The sequence below is a fragment of the Mirounga angustirostris genome, unplaced genomic scaffold, assembly GCF_029215605.1.
Source record: "Mirounga angustirostris isolate CCGP_5_RB_7025 unplaced genomic scaffold, mMirAng1.0.hap1 SCAF_4, whole genome shotgun sequence".
NCBI classification, from domain to species: domain Eukaryota; kingdom Metazoa; phylum Chordata; class Mammalia; order Carnivora; family Phocidae; genus Mirounga; species Mirounga angustirostris.
In genome coordinates, this window is record NW_026991712.1 from 126285309 (window position 1) to 126306803 (window position 21495).

Consider the following 21495-nt stretch of genomic DNA (forward strand, 5'->3'; position numbering starts at 1 on the left):
TTTGATTTTGCCTATTTTTTGTAAGCCATGTGTTTTTAGAAATAAGCAAGGTATAATTTTTTTAAAGATCTGCCAAATATCTTGGTTTTTTAGGTGGTGTACAACATCTTCCCTACTAGACAATAAGCACCAAAAGGATTTGTCTTGTTCACTCCTAGTGCTTACCACAGTGTGTGGCACAAAATAGATGGCTGGCAAATTTCTCTAATAACTTAATGTTGATGACTCTCTTTCAAATTATCTCCTCCCTGGTTTGGGGGGTACCATTCTATCCAGTTTTTCTTTTACTGTTCTGGCCCCTTGTTTCTCCTCTATAGTCGTCTCGTCTCTTCCTTGCCTCCAAATGTTTGAGTTTCTCTAGGTTTTGTTCTGTATTTTCAATTCTCACTCTTTGTGCTCTCCCTAGATAACCTGATCCAAACCCAGGCTTCTGTTACTGCTTATATGTTGAAGACTCCCAAATCTGTACTTCCACTTCTGACCTATGGCTTGCATCCCAGACACATATATTCTCCTGACTCCTGGGCAGCTTCATTTGGATGTATGAGCTACTTCAAATTCAGCATACTCTAATGGCACACATCATTTCCACCCCTAAGCCTGCTCCTACTTTAGTATTTCCTGTGGTCCTCAATGACACCTCCATCTCCCCAGTCACACAACCCAGGAATCCTATCTCTCTTTTAACATACCAACACATTCAATCAGCTACCCAAATCTTGAAGATTTAGCCCCTCAAACATCTAGATACATATTTGAATATAAGGGCATTCATCAAACCAGTCATTTATAATAGCATGAAAGTAGAGTAGCCTGAATACCCCCCAAAAGAAAAATGGCTAAATAAATTACATAACCACTTGGGGTTTCTGAATAATATGACATGGAAAACATGACCTAACAATAGCAATTAGGATACATTATTTCATACCATATTTTATATACGTAGAAAAAGTAGCTTATCTCTGGTCATAGTAGTAGTATTGGTAGTAAGCAAGTAAGTAGTTTTAAGTTCCATCCTCATAGGGGCCTTTGCATCAACTCTTCTCTCTCTCTATAATGTTTTCCACACCCTTTGACTAAGTCCTAAATGCACATTCATACGTTAGGTTTCATTCAGCCTAAATGTTTCCTCCTCAGGAAGTCCTCCCTTTTTCTTCTTTCTAAAGACCTTAGACCATGTACTTTGAGGTATTATGGACATACTCTCATAGTGACCTGTACTTTTTATTCATGGTGCTTATCAGTTTGAACTTATGTACAGTATTTGTGTAATTATTTCTTGAATGTCAACCTCCCTCCCTAGACTATAGGATCTGTAAGAGTAGGGTCTATGCTTGCTTTGTTTAGTACTGTATCTCCAGCACCTTGTACAGCTCCCAGCATGTCTATTAAAAGAAAAAGCAGGGCGCCTGGGTGGCTCAGTTGGTTAAGCGACTGCCTTTGGCTCAGGTCATGATCCTGGAGTCCTGGGATCGAGTCCCACATCGGGCTCCCTGCTCGGCAGGGAGTCTGCTTCTCCCTCTGACCCTCCTCCCTCTCATGCTGTCTCTCATTCTGTCTCAAATAAATAAATAAAATCTTTAAAAAAAAAAAAAAGAAAAGAAAAAGTAAAAGAACAAATGAATGAACTATATCAATGGTTTTCCAAACACGTTCTGAGGCAGCGCCTTAAAGGCCACAGTAAGGGACAAGGGAGGTGACAGTGGTTGCCAATTCCCAGGTCATTTTATTTGGATTATGTGTTGGATTCTGGGATAAGATTGTGTTTATAAAAGGAACGCCAGTGCTTCAGTAAATATTGTACAAACCCCTGAATTACATGATCTTGAAGTCTCTTCCATCTTCAGTATTCTGTGATCCTAGATGAAAATAACAAAGGGCAAATGGGATATATCATAATTAGGGAGTGACCTTCACCAGTGAGCTTGGCTGTGGTTCCTCCTGAGAGCAAGGAAGCTCCTTTTCCCTCTCTTAGATAATTGAAGATTTGAGGGACTCTTAGCCCTTTCTACTTGGCCAGGATCAACACCCAAACCTACAGTTTTCTCTCCTTTGCTATCTTTTTTACCATCAATGAACTGGTCTTTTCCCCCTTACCTCTTTAGTGCTTGTTCCAAAGACCCTAGAACCCAGCCACTTGGGGCTACTTGTAGTTCCCCTCTCACATTCCTGTACACTCATTCATGCAGTTCCCTCAGTTGACGAGTCTTTTTTCTCTGCTTTGCAAACTCATGCTATAACTCGAATGCCAACCCTTGTAAAAAGCCTTTCCCAAACCTCCTCTGTTCCCACAATATTTATATCTCTACATAGAACCTCTGCAGTTCAAATTTGGGCAAATTACATAACTGCTCTAAGCCCACTTTCTCATCAGAAAAATGTGAAGAGTCACAGGTCGGGTTCTCCAGGATCCAGATACTTACATGACTGTGTGCAGATTAATTAGGAAATGCTCTTAGGATCATCATTTGTGAGGTTAGGGAAGAACTGGGCAGAGGAAGAAGTCAAGCCGTTGATGTAATCTTAATGGGATGCATCAGCTGATGCAAGTTGTTCTACAGATAGGATGATCCATTAGAACTGTCCCATGTTGAGGTGAGAGGGCTAGTCCTTCCAACAAGGAAGATTTTATTAAAGATTTTATTTATTTATTTGATGGACACACACACACACATAGCAGGAGAAGTGGGAGGGAGAGGGAGAAGCAGGATCCCCACTGAGCAGAGAGCCAGATGTGGGGCTCCATCCCAGGATTCTGGGATCATGACCTGAGCCAAAGGCAGACGCCCAACCAACTAAGCCACCCAGACGCCCCCCTTCCAACAATCCTGATAGATACTACTAGTGGCTCTACACTGATCAGTCATTTTGGATGTGGCCTCCTTGGGAAAAGGTGTGACACTGAACAACACCAGAAGGGGCTGACAGCTCATGACTGTCTATGGAACACTCCTGACTGCTGGTAATAAGTCCTTCATTTCTGAAGGGTATCTGAGAAGTAACTTTTGGTGCCCGACATTAATAGTATCTATCTCAGGATTTTTGGAAGATTAAAATAGGATAAGTGATAAAAAGTACACAGCATATTGCCTGTCGCATAGGATTCTAGAAGAGATGGTTGTTACAGTTATTATACATAGAACTTGGTTCTGTAAGTATATAGAGCACGGTAGGGAAATCTTGTTTATTTTTGTGACTCTAGTCCTAGAATAGGGCCTGGAACCAATTAGGTTCAGTAAAGGCTTGTTGATGTGTTAATATAAAAATATACCTGTCACCTTTTGTCTGGAAGCGGATGCTATTTTGAGTTGAACTCTCAACTAAAACAAATACAAAAAGTCAATTCAACCATTTAATAACTTACAAGAAAAAAAAAAAAGGAGGCACGTTATCCACTTGCGTGAAAAAAAAGTTCCAAAAACAAGGAAAACAAAAGCAATGGAGTAGTAGTACTTGACAAATGCAGGAGCACTCCAGTTAAAATGGCTTCTGGACTTTATATTTTTGGAATATTTTTTAACTTTAGACAGGGAAGGAGATCTAGCTCAGCTTTTCCACAGGTCATAAATGGTGAGAGTGTCAATGGAACTATGAACCCAAAGGAAGTACTTACCTCCATCAATGTTTATTGGGCTTTAATTTTCCTGCATGCCCAATATGGTTTGTTAACATGTTTTGTTATTTATTTTTTTAAAGTTTATTTATTTATATAAGTAATCTCTATACCTAAGGTGGGGCTCAAACTCACAACCCCAAGATCAGGAGTCGCCTGCTCTTCCGACTGAGCCAGCCACAAGCCCCTGCTGTCATGTTTTAATACAGTATTTATTAAAGACTTCTTTGTGCCTGACACAGGTCTGGGGACACAGCAATGAGCAAAAGTTACAAAATCCCTGCCTTTATGCATCTCACCTTCTTGGTGGCAGGAGACCGACATTCTCTAAGTGATAACAGTTAGGAAGAAATATACGCAGGTGAAGAAAGAGCGGTGGTGCGACCGTGCTCCTTTGGATAAAGTGGTCTGGAAGCCTCAGATGTTGACCTTCGAGAAGGGAACTGAAGTATGCATTGAACATCAAAGAGTTAAGAGATCTTAAGAGTTCTAGTTAGAGGCAAGCTTAAAGTCTTGAACTGGACAGAGCCTGTGCATTGTAGAACAGCCACAAAGCCAAAGGGGTGAGCTGGGGGTCGTGTGGTTGGAGATGAAGTAGGCAGGAGCATATATATAATATCCATATATAGTTGAGACCACACCGCTAAGGGAGCTAGCGTGTCCAAATTTTTCAAGAGGCCACAAAGGGCAGGATGAAGCGGACTTCCAACAGCGGGGCTACAGCGACGCCTTTCCCCAACAAAAGCAAAGGGCCGAGTTAAGACTACTGCAGGGGATGAACTGGGTCCTGCCCTCAGAAGACCAACCCTCGTGCAGGGAGGAGGGCTGACCGCGGGGGCGGACCTCGGCAGCTCCCAGGCCTCCGGCGCTGCACCGGCCGCGGTTACCAGCAGGCGGTGTAGTGAGCGCGCCTGCAGCCGCCGCCGCCCGCCCGACCGTCCCAGCGAGGAGAGAGGAGGGGACCGGAAGGAGCCGCTGGTGCTGCGGGAAGTGGCAGGAGCGGGAGGCGGGGACCCACCTGGAAGCGCCGCGGCGCCGCTGTCGAGCTTCCTGCGGCGGCCACCCGAGCAAGTGCCGTGGCGGGGGCAGAGAGCGGCCACGGCGGCGGCGCCTCCCCGAGTGGCCCCCGGCGCCCTGCCCCGCGCGAAAGGTGAGCAGCCGCTCGGGGCATGTGGTGGGGGCCAGACGTGGGGTAGGGAGAATGGAGGAGGAGGGAACCCGGGGCACCATCGACTTTGGGACCCGGATTTAGAGCTGAGTGCCGGGAGGGGGTGGGTTGGAGGCGGCGGCGGCGGCGGCGGCAGCGACGGCGAAGCCCCCACGTGGGGTGGGGGTGCGCGCGCACGTGTGCGCGGGCGATAGGGGGCGGGGAGGGCTCTTGGGAGGACAAGCGCGCGCTCGCTTAGTAGCGAGCGGCCCACGTGACGGGCACGCCGAGAATCTGCCTCCACGTGACAGGCTGGGAGGCTGGTTGAGGCAAAGCATGTTGTCTGTGTGGTATAACAGTAGTCATTGGAGGCTTTAGGGTTTTCTACCGCTTTTCTTCTCTACTAGGGGGGATAGATGAGAAATAAAAGGCGGAAAAGACTTTCTGCTATTTCCCTGTTCTACACATTCTCCAGTCCGTTAATGAAGCACTGTCCAAGTTCCGAAATGCCGATTTCCCTGTACCGCCATGTTGGTTCTAGAGGAAACTCGCGAGATGCTAGTGGGTTCGTATCGCGAGATCTCTCGATTCTCGCGGGACCTTGTTGGCAGAGCAGTTATCCTGGATGGCGAAGCCTTGGGTTCCGGGGGCCTGGGACCCGCAACTCTTTCTACAAGGCAAGTTGTTAGGGAGGGGCCGGGAGCGAGTGCCTCTTGGTGCCGGGAGACGTGCTAGGTTAGCTTCGTTTAGTCCTGAAGGGACTACATTGACCCCACTGAGGCGACACGGTCCTCCTCCCCACCCCCCTGCGGGCGCTCCGCCACCTGCAGAAGCGTCTGCACCCCTCAGCCCCGGCTCCTTTTCCCCCGCGCAGTGATAGTTCCACCCCCGTCCCACTCCCTTGGAAGTTCAGAGCGATTCTCGCGCAGTCGTGACGATTCCATCGGATACCGTTGCTCGCTCTTTGAAACGTTCCTGTCAGTTTTTCCCCTTGTTGCCATTTTCTAAAGAATTCCAGACCTGTTAACCAGTTCTGTCGCTTGTTTCTGCTGCAGTACCTTTCTCCTCTGGCCATTCTCAGACGCTTAAAACTAAGCGCCTTCTATTTTTTCTCTCTGGGCATCATTTACTCCCACTTACTTGGTCATTGATAACTTCCTCATGACTCTGACTGACTTTGTATTTACAGTAGTTTTTGTAAGTATTTGGAAGGAGCGCTTATATCTCTGACAGTACCTGATGTCAGAATAAAATCGTTTTTAATCTTTTTGTGCGTGCCTGTTAACTCATAATTATCGATATGATTTTGATTACTATATTATGAGGTTGCCATCTTTGATGTTCAAGGATGGTTTTGGGTCATATGTTTAAAGTAATAGTGGAATGTTTTAAGTCAAAATTTTAGTTAAAACCGAACTTGTCTTCATAAACTTTGGTATCAAGGTTTGGTTTTTCTTTAAATGAGTTTGACAAAATTAATTTTTCTCCAACTTTCGATGTCTTACCAGAAATGAATTTACAGTATTTTTTTTTCATATTCTTGAACAGTCTTTGAATTTATTTAGTATTCGTAGTGGGAAGTTAATTACAAAGCTAATCAGATAACTAGGTAATCCACTCATAATTTTTTGTTAAGCTATGAAAGTGTTATTTGCCTTTACATTTAATACAGAGAAGTATATAGAGTAAAACGCTCCCTGTTACACTCTGCCAAGTTGCCTTACTCAGTCTTAAATCTCTGTAACCGTTCTTAGGGTAGTTGTGTACTATTCTATGTATTTTTTTTTTTTTTTTTTAACGAAGAGGAGGAAGTGGAGTGGTATTTTAAGATACACTATCACAACATTAGCAATCAGTAAAAATTTTTCTACTCACCTAAATTTTTATTTAGTGATATATGCCTATTGTCTTGACAGATATATGTATATTTGCTTTTTAAAAAGAAAATTCTTTGTACAGATTTTTTGGTGGTAACGGTTTTGTGAAATTATCTTGAGGGATAGCATTATTTTTGTCCTAGAGATTTAGTATGCTAGTTAGCTTTGCACCAAAATAAAATCCATGTAAAATAGGATTTAAAGAAATAAGGAGTTGAGCTTTATATTTTTATGTTTAGTATTTATACTGTGTTATATATTTATCCTTATATTCATGCTTATATTTTGTGATACTTATATTTTCTAAATTATAACCCAAGTATGTGTATGGTAGTTTTCCAGAAGTTTTAAAAGTTATCAGCTTAGTTAAATAGTTCTGACTATGCAATTTAGTGAGCTTAGCAGGAGAGTGGTAGGTATATCACTAGTTAATACAAACAAATGTACAACTCAGAAGTTGCTAAGCAGCATTTTGTGATTTTTTTTTTATTTTTTTATTTTCCCCCCAAACCTACTAGCAGTATTACTATCAGTCACATGAAAGTGACTTCACTCTTCTTGGGCAGTGTGGTTTTCTGTTGTAATAGTTCAAGTAGGAACGTTGGGGAATGAAAGAGTGTTGAGAGGTTTGATGTGGGAAAGAGGAAAAGGAGACAGGGGACTGTGTAGTTGGATACTGAGATGAAATTGAAGAAGTTGCACAGAAAGGAGAGGATGGTAGAAGGTTGACAGAGCCATGATCTAAGAGGAGGTAGCAGGTTCATTACGGTTGGAGGGCAATTTGAGTTGACCAGAATTTGGAATCTGTAATTCCAGGCAATTTTTTCCTCTTAAAACTTTTTTTAAATGGTTTTCAGTTATCTCAAATATTGCTTGATGTCACTTGTCATAAAAAGTCAGCAACTGAATTTGATACTTAATTGAAATTTTGTGAATTCTTTAGTTAGGTAAAGCTCTTGTTAAATAACATTTGCTGAGTATATTTTATTTTTAGAAGTAGAAAATTGTGAAAATGACAGTGGACTCTAAGGTCACAATTCTGTAATGGCCTTTGCAAAGATATCTACAAAGTTTTGCTTGGTAATTGGGCCTTAGGTAGTTCCTGTGTGCATCTCATTCTTGAGATAATACATGTTTCTTACAACTTTGCTTTATAAATTCTTTTTGGTAGTGGATTTTGAGAGTTACCAGTCCTTTTTTTTTTTTTTTTTTTTAAAGATTTTATTTATTTATTTGAGAGAGAGGGAGAGTGAGAGGGAGAAGCAGACTCTGCTGAGCAGAGAGCCCGATGTGGGACTCAATCGCAGGACTCTGGGATCATGACCTGAGCCGAAGGCAGATGCTTAACCACCTGAGCCACCCAGGTGCCCAAGAGAGAGTTACCAGTCTTTTAGAGACTAGTACTTATCTGAGGTACTGGGTGGAAATATACTGAGAAAATCTGAGGAGGAAGAGGCCTGTATCTCACATGATCTGAATTTGCTTGAGTAAAACTTAAATAACCAAGAAATTTATTTTCCCTTTTCTCAAATTGTCATAAAAGTGATCTGTGAGAGCTGATAAACTTCAGTGATCAGAGGAAATTAATAACAGTGATAATACAGTACTGATCTGTCCTCACAGATTTTTTTTCTTGGGGTTTGAAACAATGCTAATTTCCATAGACCTGTAATTTTGTAAACTATATGGTGTTGATACTTATGTTACATATTAGTTACATCAAGAGTATAAATTTTATTTCCCACCTCTTGAACCAGTGTCCAAGAGAGATAGGAAATTACTTGACCAGAAATGTCAGTGAGAATATGTTGCAGGTGCTTTTTAAAAAAACTTGTCTAATTTCATATGAAAATTCAGTCTGGATTTAACTGCAAGGAATATTTGCTGGAAGACTTTTTGATTTTTCAAGTAGTATTTAATATAGATGTGGTATACATTGTGGTACAAATTTCTGTGGTTAAATGCTCTGATAACCACTGTAATTATACTTTAAAAGTACTGATCAGTGAATATTTCCCAAAGTCTTAAGTGTTGACTTCTAACACCATGGAAGTATAGACTTTGCTATTTTATTTGAACTTGTCCTTCTCACCTCTTTCTGTTTTTTTCTTTTCAGCTGTTCTTTCTCATTTAGGTAGGTAATTTTTGTCTTGTCAGAGACAAGTGAGTTCAGTAACTTTTCCTGAGGAGACTATCAAACTATTCAGTTATTATTATTATTATTAGGAACTCCACTGTAAGTTATATTCAGTAATTCAGCCAACGTTTTTTGAGTGTTAGTGATCTCAGCCATTTGAAACAGCAGGAATCCGGAGGCTTCAGAATAACTGTAATCAAGTACCAAAAGCCTGTGGTCTTTCTTCAGAAACTCCTGAGTTGAGTAAAGTTTTGCAGCACCAACAGGGTTAGTTATCTGATTTTATAGCCCGCAGATGATAAGCCACAGGATTGGTCGTTGGAGTTAGGCACACTGACAGCTGAAATGTTATTTTATTTCAAGGTAAAAGGAAGAAAAGCTATTAAAAAATAGATGGAACTATAGAAGAAGTGTTTTAAGGCCATTGCATAGAGACATACAGTCCTGTTACCATTAACTTCTGAGGGAATCACAATATTGCAGAGAAGTGTAGTAGTACATGGTGTGTCACACGATGACCTTAATCATAAACTTTTATTCTATGTATTGTGTTTAAGGAAGTAAGGAATTGGTGTCTTTTTAAAAGATTGTTATGAGTAAATGTTTTCAAAGCTTTGTTAATTAATGCTTTCAGTTTTCTGGAAAATTGGCTTACAGAACTCATCTGATGATACCAAATAAAAATGATGCTGTTGTGTATGGCATTTCCTTTGTTTTATTTTATTGCTTTTATCTATTTCTTAATTTCCTTATTTATTATTTCAAGGGATTACCTCCCAGATAAGGCTCCCCTACATTTAATATTTGATATCAGTGATAAACAGTTGTCTATAAAGACTAGCACCTTTATTAATAAAGGAATTTTTGAAGCAAATAATTAGAATTTGTCAATGACCAGTTCATATAATTCAGTTCTATAGTTTTGAACACTGATACTGAGTCTCCATCCTTAGCACTGGTGAGTGTCCTGAGGTGAGAAATGTTTCATTTTGTAGTGGATTTTCTTTGTTGCTTTGCTTGCCTTTTCAGTCTCTTTTAATACGTTAATTTAAACTGTTTTTCTCTCTTCATTGTTAGAGTAATGATAGATAGTATTTAAGTATAAACTGTGTTGTGTGTGTGTTTTAATGACTTTAATGGCTGACTTGGGAATTTTAAATCTGAGGAATTAATATAACCATATTAACATTTTGATATACTTCTTACATTATTTAAAAAATACATTTTTATATACTTGCAAATAAAACATTTAATACCATGTTCTGCTTTCTAATCTAATGTTAGGTAACATTTTTCCATTCTCACAATGAGTCTTCATAACCATAATTATAAGTGGTTGTATGATGTCCTGTATGTAGATGTAACATTGCCGTATTCTAATTTTTTGCATATATAAATAACAGTGTGAAGAACATATATATGTATAAGATAATTTCCTGTATATAGTATTATCTTTCGTATATTGCCAACACCAGAAGTGATTTTTAGGTGTATTTTTAAAGGCTTTTAAAGCATATCTGTCACACTATTTACCAAAAGGATCAATTTATATTCATGTTGAAGTGGCTATTGCTCTTTATCTCTATATTAAGTATTATTTATAAAAACTTCACGGGGTGTAAGTCATACCACTTTTTTCTTAGCCTACTACTGAGGTGAAACATTATTAATAGATGTATTTCTTTTGTGAATTTAGATAAACAGAATTTGGAAATTAATGTTAATCAAATATTTCGACCTAATTTTGTTCTACTTTTGAACTTCTGAAATTCCTCCTCTGGAAGTGTAATAAATAAACAATACTGATTTAATACTGTCTCTTTTAGTTTTTATAAATTAGATTTAAATAAATTTAACTGTTTATCTCATCTGGTATTGGTGTGAAGTGAGAATATAAATGTTTTCCTCCAAATTGGTAATTGTCTGAACTCTGTTAAATAATCCTTTATTTTCTCATTGTTTTGTGTTTCATTTTTACATTTTAAGTCTTTTTTATTTTTATCCCAAACTTTAAAAAAATATTAGTACTGTTTTTTAGAAGATTCTTAAGGCACATCTACTGTCTTTTGACCTGGTATCTTTTTATTGTGATATTTGTTTTCATATTGATTTTTAAGAGCACTTTACAAATTGAGGATAATAAAGCTCATTCTGTACAAAACAGTGTTTTATAATTCCTTTTCTTGTCAGCCAAAATTCTAAGTTCTTTTCCCATACCACAGAATTAGGTAAGGTTAAGTGAAGTAATTTCTCCTTTCTTTTTTTTTTTTTTAAGATTTTTATTTTTAAGCAATCTCCACACCCAATGTGGGGCTCGAACTCACAACCCCGAAATCAAGAGTCGCATGCTGTATAGACTGAGCCAGCCAGGTGCCCCTCTCCTTTCTTGAATGGACGAAATATGAAACTACTTAAGAGTACAGTATTAGAGGCTATAAAGAGAAAAGCTATTTTGGTAGATTTTTGTGGAATTAGAAATAAACTGCTAAGATCAACAGTTTAGGATGTGTGATTAAGGTGTCCTTTATTAAATAGTAATGTGTAGTTTGACATCATATGCCTCTATTTAATGAAAAAGTGCTAATTGGCAGTTCTAGGACTCTAGTTACAGAATCTCAATACCTTTCTTCTTCAACTGTTAAGAACAGCAGTGTGGCACATGTACTGACATTTAATAATCAATAAGAAATTCTAGGTGAGCATTAGTGAGACCATCCATGCCAAGGAGAGCATTTTCAATATCTAAAGTTTTTATTGCTTATGAAGGGTTTTTTTTTTCTTTACGAAATAATTACTCAAGATCTTAAAATAATTTTTGAAAAAAGGGAGCTATTTTTACTTATATTTTAAAGCTGTGAAGTCTCCAAAGCTATTACTTTATTAAATAATGACTAACATTTTGTGTTGTTTACAGATCGTTATGATTGCATTAATGCTAGGAAGAAAAACGAGATTAACTTTGTGACTGTGAAATCATAATAAATATTTGAAAATAAATATTTGAAAAAATGTGTGTCCTGTGCTTGGGGATCACATAAAGAGCATTGCAGGTGAAGAACTTGATGGGGTGGAATTTCTTTCTTCCTTGGATTGGGATGAGATTTAAAGGGATTGGAACATAATTTACACCTTTTATTACTACCGGAATTCTGCTTACTTTGTAAGGGATAAGTTGATTTTGCAAAATGGCACTGAAGTGGTCCAGGAAATAACAATCGCTAATTGCATTCTGGCAGTTATTTATACCTTTCTTACTAGATTTTCTCCTTTTTTTTTAAATTGGTCAGAAGCTTAAGGAATACATCCTGTAGTTCTTATACACTTCCCCATTAGAAAACAGATTTATTGTGTTTCATAAATAAGGTGAAATAATGCTTTATTTAGCTTGACAGTATTATAGAGGGAGGTGCCAAGAATTTTTTCTCCTGAGAAAGGTGTGTGTGTTTGTGAGATTTATCTACTGTTAGCGCTTGAGGAACTTTATAATACTTCTGTGTCTTAACTGTACTCACACCAAACCTGTAATTCTTAATCTGAACTGTCTCCACTAAATAGATATTTTTAATGTTTGTTTTTGCAGTAACATTTCATTTTCTGAGGGAGAAGTGTCCTTTATTTGCTTCCTGCTTTAAAGAAAATGTAAATATGATTACAGTGTAATACAGAAAGTTCTCATAAGTTTACAGTTCAGTGAATTTTCACAATGTAAACATACCTGTGTAATCATTACTAAGAAGCAGAACATTATCAAAATCTCAAACTGTCTGTGTCTTGTTGTGCTCATTAACACTACCCCCATCCCATGGGAAACCACTATTTTAATGTCTAGTACCATAGAATAATTTTGTCTATTTTTGAACTTGAATTTTGTTTATCAACATTATTGCATTTTTATCCTGCTTTAGAAGTCCTAGAACTCAATGTAGTTTATACCTGGAGATCTCAACACTTTGACTTAGACATTTTTCCCGTTGCATTCATGATTTCAAGAACTCTTAGAAGGGGACATCATATGTGTGGTAGACCCTTTCTGTGTTTTAGTGTTCTTTGGGCAAACAAGATTCTTTTAATTTCTTTTAATTTCTGTCATTGATTGGCCTACAATAGTACTTCAGCCTTCCCCCCCCCCGCTTAATAATTTTGTTTTGTACACTTTGGTACAGCATTCCTGACCAGCTAATGGCTTTTTGGACTTTTATCCTATGACTTGGCAGCTTTCTTTTCATTCTTTGAATTCCTTTCAAGTAGTGATTCCTATTCTAATTTTTATGACAGACACCCTGTGGTATCCTCTGTTATTTTAAAGAATATGGTGAGTGTCCATCCCCCCAAGAAAAAAGTCGCAGTTTGTTTAAGCCATTTTACTTTTAAGGTATTTATTTTATATTTATGAACAGTGTAACATTGTGGTGTACACATTATAAAATCAAGTTATAGGCTATGAAAATTTGAGAATCAGCTAAAAGCTTTGCTTAGTTTATATCCCCTTTCAGGCTGGCTTCAAATATAAGTGCAACTTTCTCACAGAAATTCTCCCTATTTTCTTTTCTATCCCTCCCATTTCACTTAAAAAAATTTTTTTTAAAAAGATTTTATTTATTTGACAGAGCCCGTGTGCACAAGCAGGGGGAGTAGCAGACAGAGGGGGAGGGAGAAGCAGGCTCCCCGCTGAGCAGGGAGCCCTATGTGGGGCTTGATTCCAGGCCCCTGGGATCATGACCTGAGCCGAAGGCAGACACTTAACCCACTGAACCACCCAGGCGCCCCTCACTTTTTTAATTTTAAAGAAAGGCATAATGAAAGATTACTGCGTTCCTTCACATAATTTTTCTTTCATATAAGTCCCACGGTTAGCCTGGAAGATACATGTAATTTTCTTTATAAACTAACTTTGTTTACCATCAGTAATAGCTAGGGCCAGAATATTACAAATGGCCTGTGACTGTTGAAATTAGATATTTTGTTCAAGAATAATTTAAGAATAACATGCACCTCCATTTTGGAGTGATCTTTTATTTGCTGAGCATTTTTTCCCCCAAAGATTTTATTTATTTATTTGATAGAACACAAGCGGGGGGGTGCAGGGGCGTCAGGGGGAAGAAGAGGCTGACTCCTCGCTGAGCAGGGAGCCATATGGAGGGCTCCATCCCAGGACCCTGTGATCATGACTTGAGCTGAAGGCATATGCTTAACTGACTGAGCCATCCAGGCGCCCTGTTTGTTGAGCTTTTGTAGAAATTAAATGTTACACAAAGTTTTTGCCTAATTTCTAAAGTTTTCTTTTTGCTCTGAGATTTTAAATGTCTGACTTTAGGGCAACATCATGATATAGGAGAACATTATCTCAAGAAGAATGAAGGAGAGAGTAACTGACTTTTTTAACTGTTACGGAGTTACCACTAAATTTGAATAAATGCCGTCTTGGGGAATGAGTCAGGACATTTACCAGTTGACCTAAGCCACGTATATAGGTAGATCCTTTTCTTTAGTAGTTAGCAAAATGTCACCAAGGAATTCTGATTTGTTTGTAACTATAACACAGTGGTTCTTAGTGGTTCTGAGACTTCAGCAAGCAAACCTGTGAGGTTGGTTGGTTGTTTTTTTTAAATAATGGATGGCTGGGCCCTACCCCTAGAGTTTCAGATTTAGCAGGTTAGGAGACCACACTTTAAGAATCAGTACTATGGGGGCGCCTGGGTGGCTCAGTCATTAAGTGTCTGCCTTTGGCTCAGGTCATGATCCCAGGTCCTGGGATGGAGCCCCGCATCGGTCTCCCTGCTCGGTAGGAAGCCTGCTTCTCCCTCTCCCACTTCCCCTGCTTGTGTTCCCTCTCTTGCTCTCTCTCTGTGTCAAATAAATAAAATATTAAAAAAAAAAAAATCAGTACTATGTTATATCAGGACACCTACCTCTAAGCAACACACACCCCCCCCACAAGTGTTTCTAATGTACATCCTAGCTGAGAACCTTTGAGCAGTAGTTCTCAAAATGGGAATAGCAGGATAGTACCACTTGGGAACTTGTTACAAATGCATTTTCTCCCAAACTCTGGGGTAGAACCCAGAAATCTGTTTTAAACTAGCCCTTTTGGTGATTCTGATGTATTAAGTTTTAGGAACCTTTCTTGTGTCCTTCCTGGGCACTTGAACTTGTTAGAAATGCAAATTTCAGGCCCCACCCAGATATTCCAAATAACAGAGCCTCGTTTTAATGAGATTCCCAGGCATTTACAAGGTATGTTGAAGATTGTGTAGGGTTGCCCTAGATGATTACTATAAAAGTAAGGGTGTCTGGCTGGCTTGGTTGGTGGAGCATGTGACTCTTGATCTTGGGGTCATGGGTTCGAGCCCCACGTTGGGTTAGAGTTTACTTAAGCTTAAAAAAAAAATGTTATAAAAGAAATACATAGGGGTGCTTGGGTGGCTCAGTTGCTTTAGTGTCCGACTCTTGATCTCAGCTCAGGTCTTGATCTCAGGGTTCTGGGTTGTGAATTCAAGCCTCACGTTGGGCTCTACGTGGAGCCCACTTAAAAAAAAAATACATATTGGGGGCACCTGGCTGGCTCAGTTGTGTATCTCAGGGTCATAAGTTAAAGGCCCACTTTGGCCGTAGGGCTTACTTAAAAAAAAAAAGTAATACTAAGTTAAGAGTTACTGAACATTTTCTGTGTGCTAGATACATGTAAATACTGTATTCACCTTTATTTAGTCTTCTCAACAACCTGATAAGGATGGTTACTGTTACCTGTAATCCACAGTGAGCAGTTTGAAACAAAGAGGTTATATATCTTATTGTCAGGGGGGGCTGAATGCAGGGATATGAACCTAAGGATTCAAATTCTGCTTTTGGAGTGAGGTGTTATAGGACCCATTTATGTAGATTTGTATTTTCCTTCCTTGTTCCAGCACCACAGTATATGTTGTGTTCTAATGAATTTTTTGTATCACATATAGATATTTGAATTTTCTTCTAGGTCTTGTATTCAGGGACTGTTTTTGCTAAAATATTGTGTTTTAGACACAAAAACAACTGGAAGTAGATGTGATTTGAATACTCTAAAATACAAATCTCATAAGTTTATTCATCAATGGGGTATTTATCCAAATGTTCTCTTACATGTTTTGTTCTTACATGTAATTTCAATAAGGCAGCTCTTACTGGTTAGTGTTTCAGATGAAATTGCACAGTGATAAGTGTCCTCCAAGTATTTATTAAAGCAAACCACAATGTAGTTAAGTATCTACAGGCCCTATTGTGTTAAAATTAAACTTTTGGGTTCAGTTTCAAGTAAGACATGAAGATTTGCAGTATAGATCTAAATGCTGGTGTTAATTTCAAGGTAGTATAAGAATGGAACATTCTGGTCACTTTATCAATTACAGGGTTTTTTTGGAGGGAGAATTTCTGAGTCATATTCTTTTAAGTGTATAATTCAGTGATTTTTAGTAAATTTACAGTGGTTTGCAGTGAACTCCGTAGTCCAGTTTTAGAACATTTTTATCAATCCAAAAGATCTCTTTTGTCTATTTTAAGTCATTCTCACCTTCAGCCTGTTATAGATTAAAAAAAAAATCAGCTGGTATATTTTAGCAGCCCTTCATTATAGTACCAAACTACAGCATAGTAGTAAAAACCTACTTATAAACCTTAATGCATAAACCTTTTTTTACTTACTTTTAAGAACCCCCCCCAAAATACTGTATTAAGTCAGTAATTTTTTTTTTTTTTAATTTTTATTTATTTGACAGACAGCGAGAGAGGGAACACAAGCAGGGGGAGAGGGAGAGGGAGAGGGAGAAGCAAGCTTCCTGCGGAGCAGGAAGCCCAATGCGGGGCTTGATCCCAGGACCCTGGGATCATGACCTGAGCCGAAGGCAGATGCTTAACGACTGAGCCACCCAGGTGCCCTTAAGTCAGTAATTCTAACTGAATAGATTAACTCTCCCTTAAGATACCTTTCCCAGATAAAATGGCTTGTGTACTTGTTTTCTTTTCCTGTAATACTTTTCTCATATATTTGCATGGCTTGCTCTCTTCTCAGATTCAAATGTCACCTGGTGTAGAGAGCTTTTTTTCTAAAGAGGGAGTTTCCAAGAGGTATCATTTACATAGATTTGTGTGGATGGTGCTCACTGATGTACCTTTATTATGTCATCTACAATAGCACCCCCTTCCCACACTTACACTGGTTTTATTTTTCTTCATAGTAATTATCATAACTGATACTGTCTCATTAAAATATAAGATCCATGAAGATTGAAATTATGTTCCCTGATTTAGTTCTCAGAGTCTGGAATGATGTCTTGTTCATGTCTGAGTCTGGAATTATGCCTTGTTCATGGTGGATGCTCAGTGACTGTTCAATGAATGAATTTATAGTATAAAATACTTGGAACAATGTTGGGCACTAGGGAAATGCTCTTTGAAAAAAATGCTCTTTGAATTTTATCTGTTAATACTACTGCTTAATTATATTTACACATTTAATTTACTTGATTTTATGTTTTAGCACTTCATATGCCTTATGGAGTAATATAAAATTTCAACAAGCAGGACTTTCTCAAATACTTAAAACTTTTTAAAGTTATTACAAGTTCTCTTAAACATTCCAGTATTGCTTATTAACCAAACCAGATACACTCACACCTTAAATTTGAAGTATTGCTTATTAACCAAACCAAATACACTCACACCTTTAAATTTTATTTATGTAAATTTTTAAAGATTTATTTATTTTTTTTAGAGGGAGCACGAGTGTGCAAGTTGGGGGAGGGGCAGAGTAAGAGGGAGAGAGAATCTCAAGCCAACTCCACGTTGAGTGTGAGCCTGATGAATGGGCTCAGTCTCACAACGCCAAGATCATGACCTGAGCCAAAAATCAAGTCAGAGGCTTACTTGACTGAGCCACCCAGGCGCCCTAGTCAGTCAGATTTAGAATCATAAGGCTGTCAGAGTCTATAGGGTTAAAATTCTCTTAAACATTATAAGAATGTAAAAAATATATATGCATAGGATAGCTTTTAAACCTAACATAGACGTATTAATATCATGGGTTTAACATACTTAATTTCAGTATTTAGTTCTAGTTCATTTTGGAGGTTCGATAGTCACTTAAGGAAACAGTTCTGTTCCCTTGAGTAAGTTGAAATTACTGTGACACAGTTTATGACTACAGATCAGTTACCATTTTTTTTTTTAAGATTTTATTTTATTTGAGAGAGAGAGAGAATGAGATAGAGCATGAGAGGGGGGAGGGTCAGAGGGAGAAGCAGATTCCCCGCTGAGCAGGGAGCTCGATGCGGGACTCGATCCAGGGAGTCCAGGATCATGACCTGAGCCGAAGGCAGTGGTTTAACCAGCTGGGCCACCCAGGCGCCCCTAGTTATAATTTCTTGACAGGCTGATTATCAGCCCTGCACTGGCCTATGGAGCTGCCTTTGTCCAGGTGTTTTTTCTTAAGCCACAGAGGGGCACATTGAACCTTTAACACTTGTCCCTGTGATAACAATGGAACTTCAAGATAGTGCCCTTTTGTAAATTTTTTTTTTTAAAGACTTTATTTGACAGAGAGAGGGAGAAGCAGGCTTCCAGTGGAGTAGGGAGCCCGATGCGGGACTCGATCCCAGTACCCTGGGATCATGACCTGAGCTGAAGGCAGATGCTTAACGACTGAGCCACCCAGGTGCCCCCTTTTGTAAATTTTTTGTGACTGCTTTTTAACTCCATTGCTTGAACAAGTTCTGTAAACCCCACCCAAGTTGCCTCAGCACTTGATTAGATTCCAAGAACCTTTTCTACCTATCTGGCTAATGCTGCATAGGTTTTAGATCATTTAAGTGACACAAAGGAACTGAGAAGTGTTGATAGCTTTTGTTAATTTGTAGTGACTCTAAGTATACCACAAGACTAGAAACAGATATAAAATCTTATTTTTACAAAAGAAAATTAGTGGTGGAATGCCTGGGTGGCACAGTCCGTTGAACGTCCAACTCCTGATTTTGGCTCAGGCCCTGATCTCAGGGAGGTGAGATGGAGCCCTGAGTTGGGCTCTGTGCTTAGCTGGGCTCTCAGCTCAGCAGAGTCTCCTTGAGAGTCTCTTCCTCTACCCCTCCCCGCTATGCACGCGTGGTCACTCTCTGTCTCTCAAAATAAATAAATAAACCTTGAAAAAGAAAACAGTAGTTTTGGAAATCACTTTCCATCCTTGGAGGTGAGGTAGAAAGATAAAGACTAGCTTATCAGCATTAAGAACATTACATTAAGAGGTATAAAATAGCCTTCTCAAAAAGTGTTGAAAAGCGGAGTGCTTGGCTGGCTCTGTGATCTTGGGGTTGTAAATTCAAGCCCCATGTTGGGTGTGGAGATTACTTAAAAAAAACTGAAAACCCCCAAACCTTTAAAAAAGTGTTAAAAGGGGATCTGTGTCAAACTTAGAGATATATCTAAAAAGACTTTTTGTTATTTTTGATGTTTTTATGCTTCGGATAAATATTTGTGTTTATAAGATTTCAGAACAACTCATTGTAAAGGATAGGTATAACCAAAGCAGCTTTGAAAATTTTGCTTGAAACCACAGGCAGGAACTTATAGTGTGAGTTGCTTAAAAGTAAAGAATTAAAAAAAAAAAAAAGTATGGAATTCAGATAAAAAAGTTGTATAAGCAGAATTCTCTGTTAAATTCACCAACTTTAAGGCATTGTACTAAGAGAATAAAAAATGAATTGCACTGCTCCTTTAAGGAGCCTGTAATCAAGTAGGGAATATAGATATGCCAAATTACACATTTTAAATTCTGTACTAGAAGAATTAAGCCTTGTGGGAGCAAAAGAGAAGGCAGTTAATTCTGATGAATCATCGAATTGGGCTTTAAGGAAGAAGAGTTTTCCATTGAAGATGGGGGAAAATCATTGTCTTTTTTTTTAATTGGACTGAAAAAATCAGAATCAGGGCTGGATTTATTATAACATTTTGTGAGCAGGTAAAGAATAGATTGTAATTGCAGAACTAATTAAGACTATTATAGTTGTTCAAATAGGGTGATGATGGCCTCAACTGGAGCAATAACAATAGGGCAGAAAGAGACGTAGACAGTTCTTTTCAAGACATTGTAGAAGAATAATTAGTTTGGGGATGCCTGGGTGTCTCCGTTGGTTGGGCGTCTGCCTTCAGCCCAGGTCATGATGCCAGGGTCCTGGGATCGAGTCCCACGTTGGGCTCCTTGCTCAGCAGGGAGCCTGCTTGTCCCTCTGCCTGCCGCTCCCCTGTTTGTGGGCTCTCTCTCTCTGACAAATAAGTAAATAAAATCTTTAAAAAATAATAGTTTGTATATTGGTGGGAAAAGGAGTTAAGCTGTGTGAAAGTTGTTTTTTTTTTTTTTTGAAAGAGTTTATTTATTGAGAGAGAGAATGAGTGGGGAGAGGGACAAAGGGAGAGGGAGAAGCAGGCACCCCTCTAAGCAGGGAGCCAGTGTGGGGCTCAATCCCAGGACCCCGGGATCATGATCTGAGTTGAAGGCAGACACTAAATCAGCTGAGCCACCCAGGCGCCCTGAAAGCTTTTTAGCTTGGATTGTTAGATATTTTTCACTGAGATTGTTGAAACAGGAAGAAGATAATATTTTTGGGGTAGGAAGAAAATGACTGGAGATTTGTACTTGTTGAATAAAAGATACTTTTGGAACCTCTAGATTGAGAGCACAGAATATGGTAGATTGAAGTTTGGGATGGAGGTTGGGGCTACAGATACAAAACTTTATAGGTTAAAATAATCTGAGTTACAATGATTTTACCTGTGGAGAGAGGATAAGAAATGAACATGTACATTTTGGGGGATGCAGAGAGGAGTCACAATGCCTGAGAAAATGGAGGGGAAGAGACTTGGAATTTATCTCAGAGGTAGGAAAACTAGAAGGAAATGAAGGTCAGAGATGGAAGTTTCAAAGTAAGGAGGAAGTGATGACTTGGTTAAGAGCTTCCAAGGGATTTTAATGGTGTAGTGACTAAGAAGAGAAACCTTTGCATTTGGGGGAAGAACCAGCTAGATTTGATAGGGACTTTTTTTTTTTTTTAAAGATTTTATTTATTCGACAGAGAGGGAGACATTGAGAGAGGGAACACAAGCAGGGGGAGTGGGAGAGGGAGAAGCAGGCTTCCTGCTTAGCAGGGAGCCCGATGCGGGGCTCGATCCCAGGACCCTGGGATCATGACCTGAGCCGAAGGCAGACGCTTAACCGACTGAGCAACCCAGGCGCCCCTTGATAGGGACTTTCAGAGGAGTTTGATTTTGTAAAATCTCAGGATCTAATAGTTTGTTGCTTAGAAAAGAAAAAAATAAAGTACCAGGCTGCATTGGTCTCTATTGGTATATCTCTGCTATAAATTTAGTTTTCTGGCTTCTTGCCTATTCTGTTGGTAATTAACTTTTAAAAACTTTTTTATTGAAGTATAGCACATGCATATGTAGATACATAAAACATTATCAAGTGTATAGCCCAGTGAATTTTGAGAAACTGAACACTCCCCAAGTAACCAGCAACTAGAGCAAGAAAGAGCATGTTAGCAGTACCTTCTTCCAGTTACTTTCTACTTTCCCATCCCAAGGGTAATCTTTATCCTGACTTTTTTTTTTAAGTTTTTATTTATTTATTTGACAGAGAGAGAGAGACAGCAAGAGAGGGAACACAAGCAGGGGGAGTGAGCAAGGGAGAAACAGGCTTCCT

At 38.9% G+C, this 21495-nt stretch overlaps 1 protein-coding gene across 11 annotated transcripts in view; it reads left to right on the plus strand.

The window, feature by feature from the left end:
- The first annotated feature begins 4625 nt into the window (after positions 1–4625).
- Positions 4626–21495, plus strand: part of ZZZ3 (zinc finger ZZ-type containing 3) — a 110372-nt gene continuing 93502 nt past the window's right edge. For 8 of the 11 annotated variants that reach the window (XM_064588957.1, XM_064588965.1, XM_045897384.3 and 5 more), the window contains exon 1: positions 4626–4766. The gene's annotated coding sequence lies outside the window, so the exon portion shown is untranslated. Of the gene's footprint in view, positions 4767–5170; positions 5441–11691; positions 11828–21495 lie in introns of those variants that run through there. The other 3 variants (XM_064588959.1, XM_054512796.2, XM_064588958.1) reach the window with 3 other exon arrangements.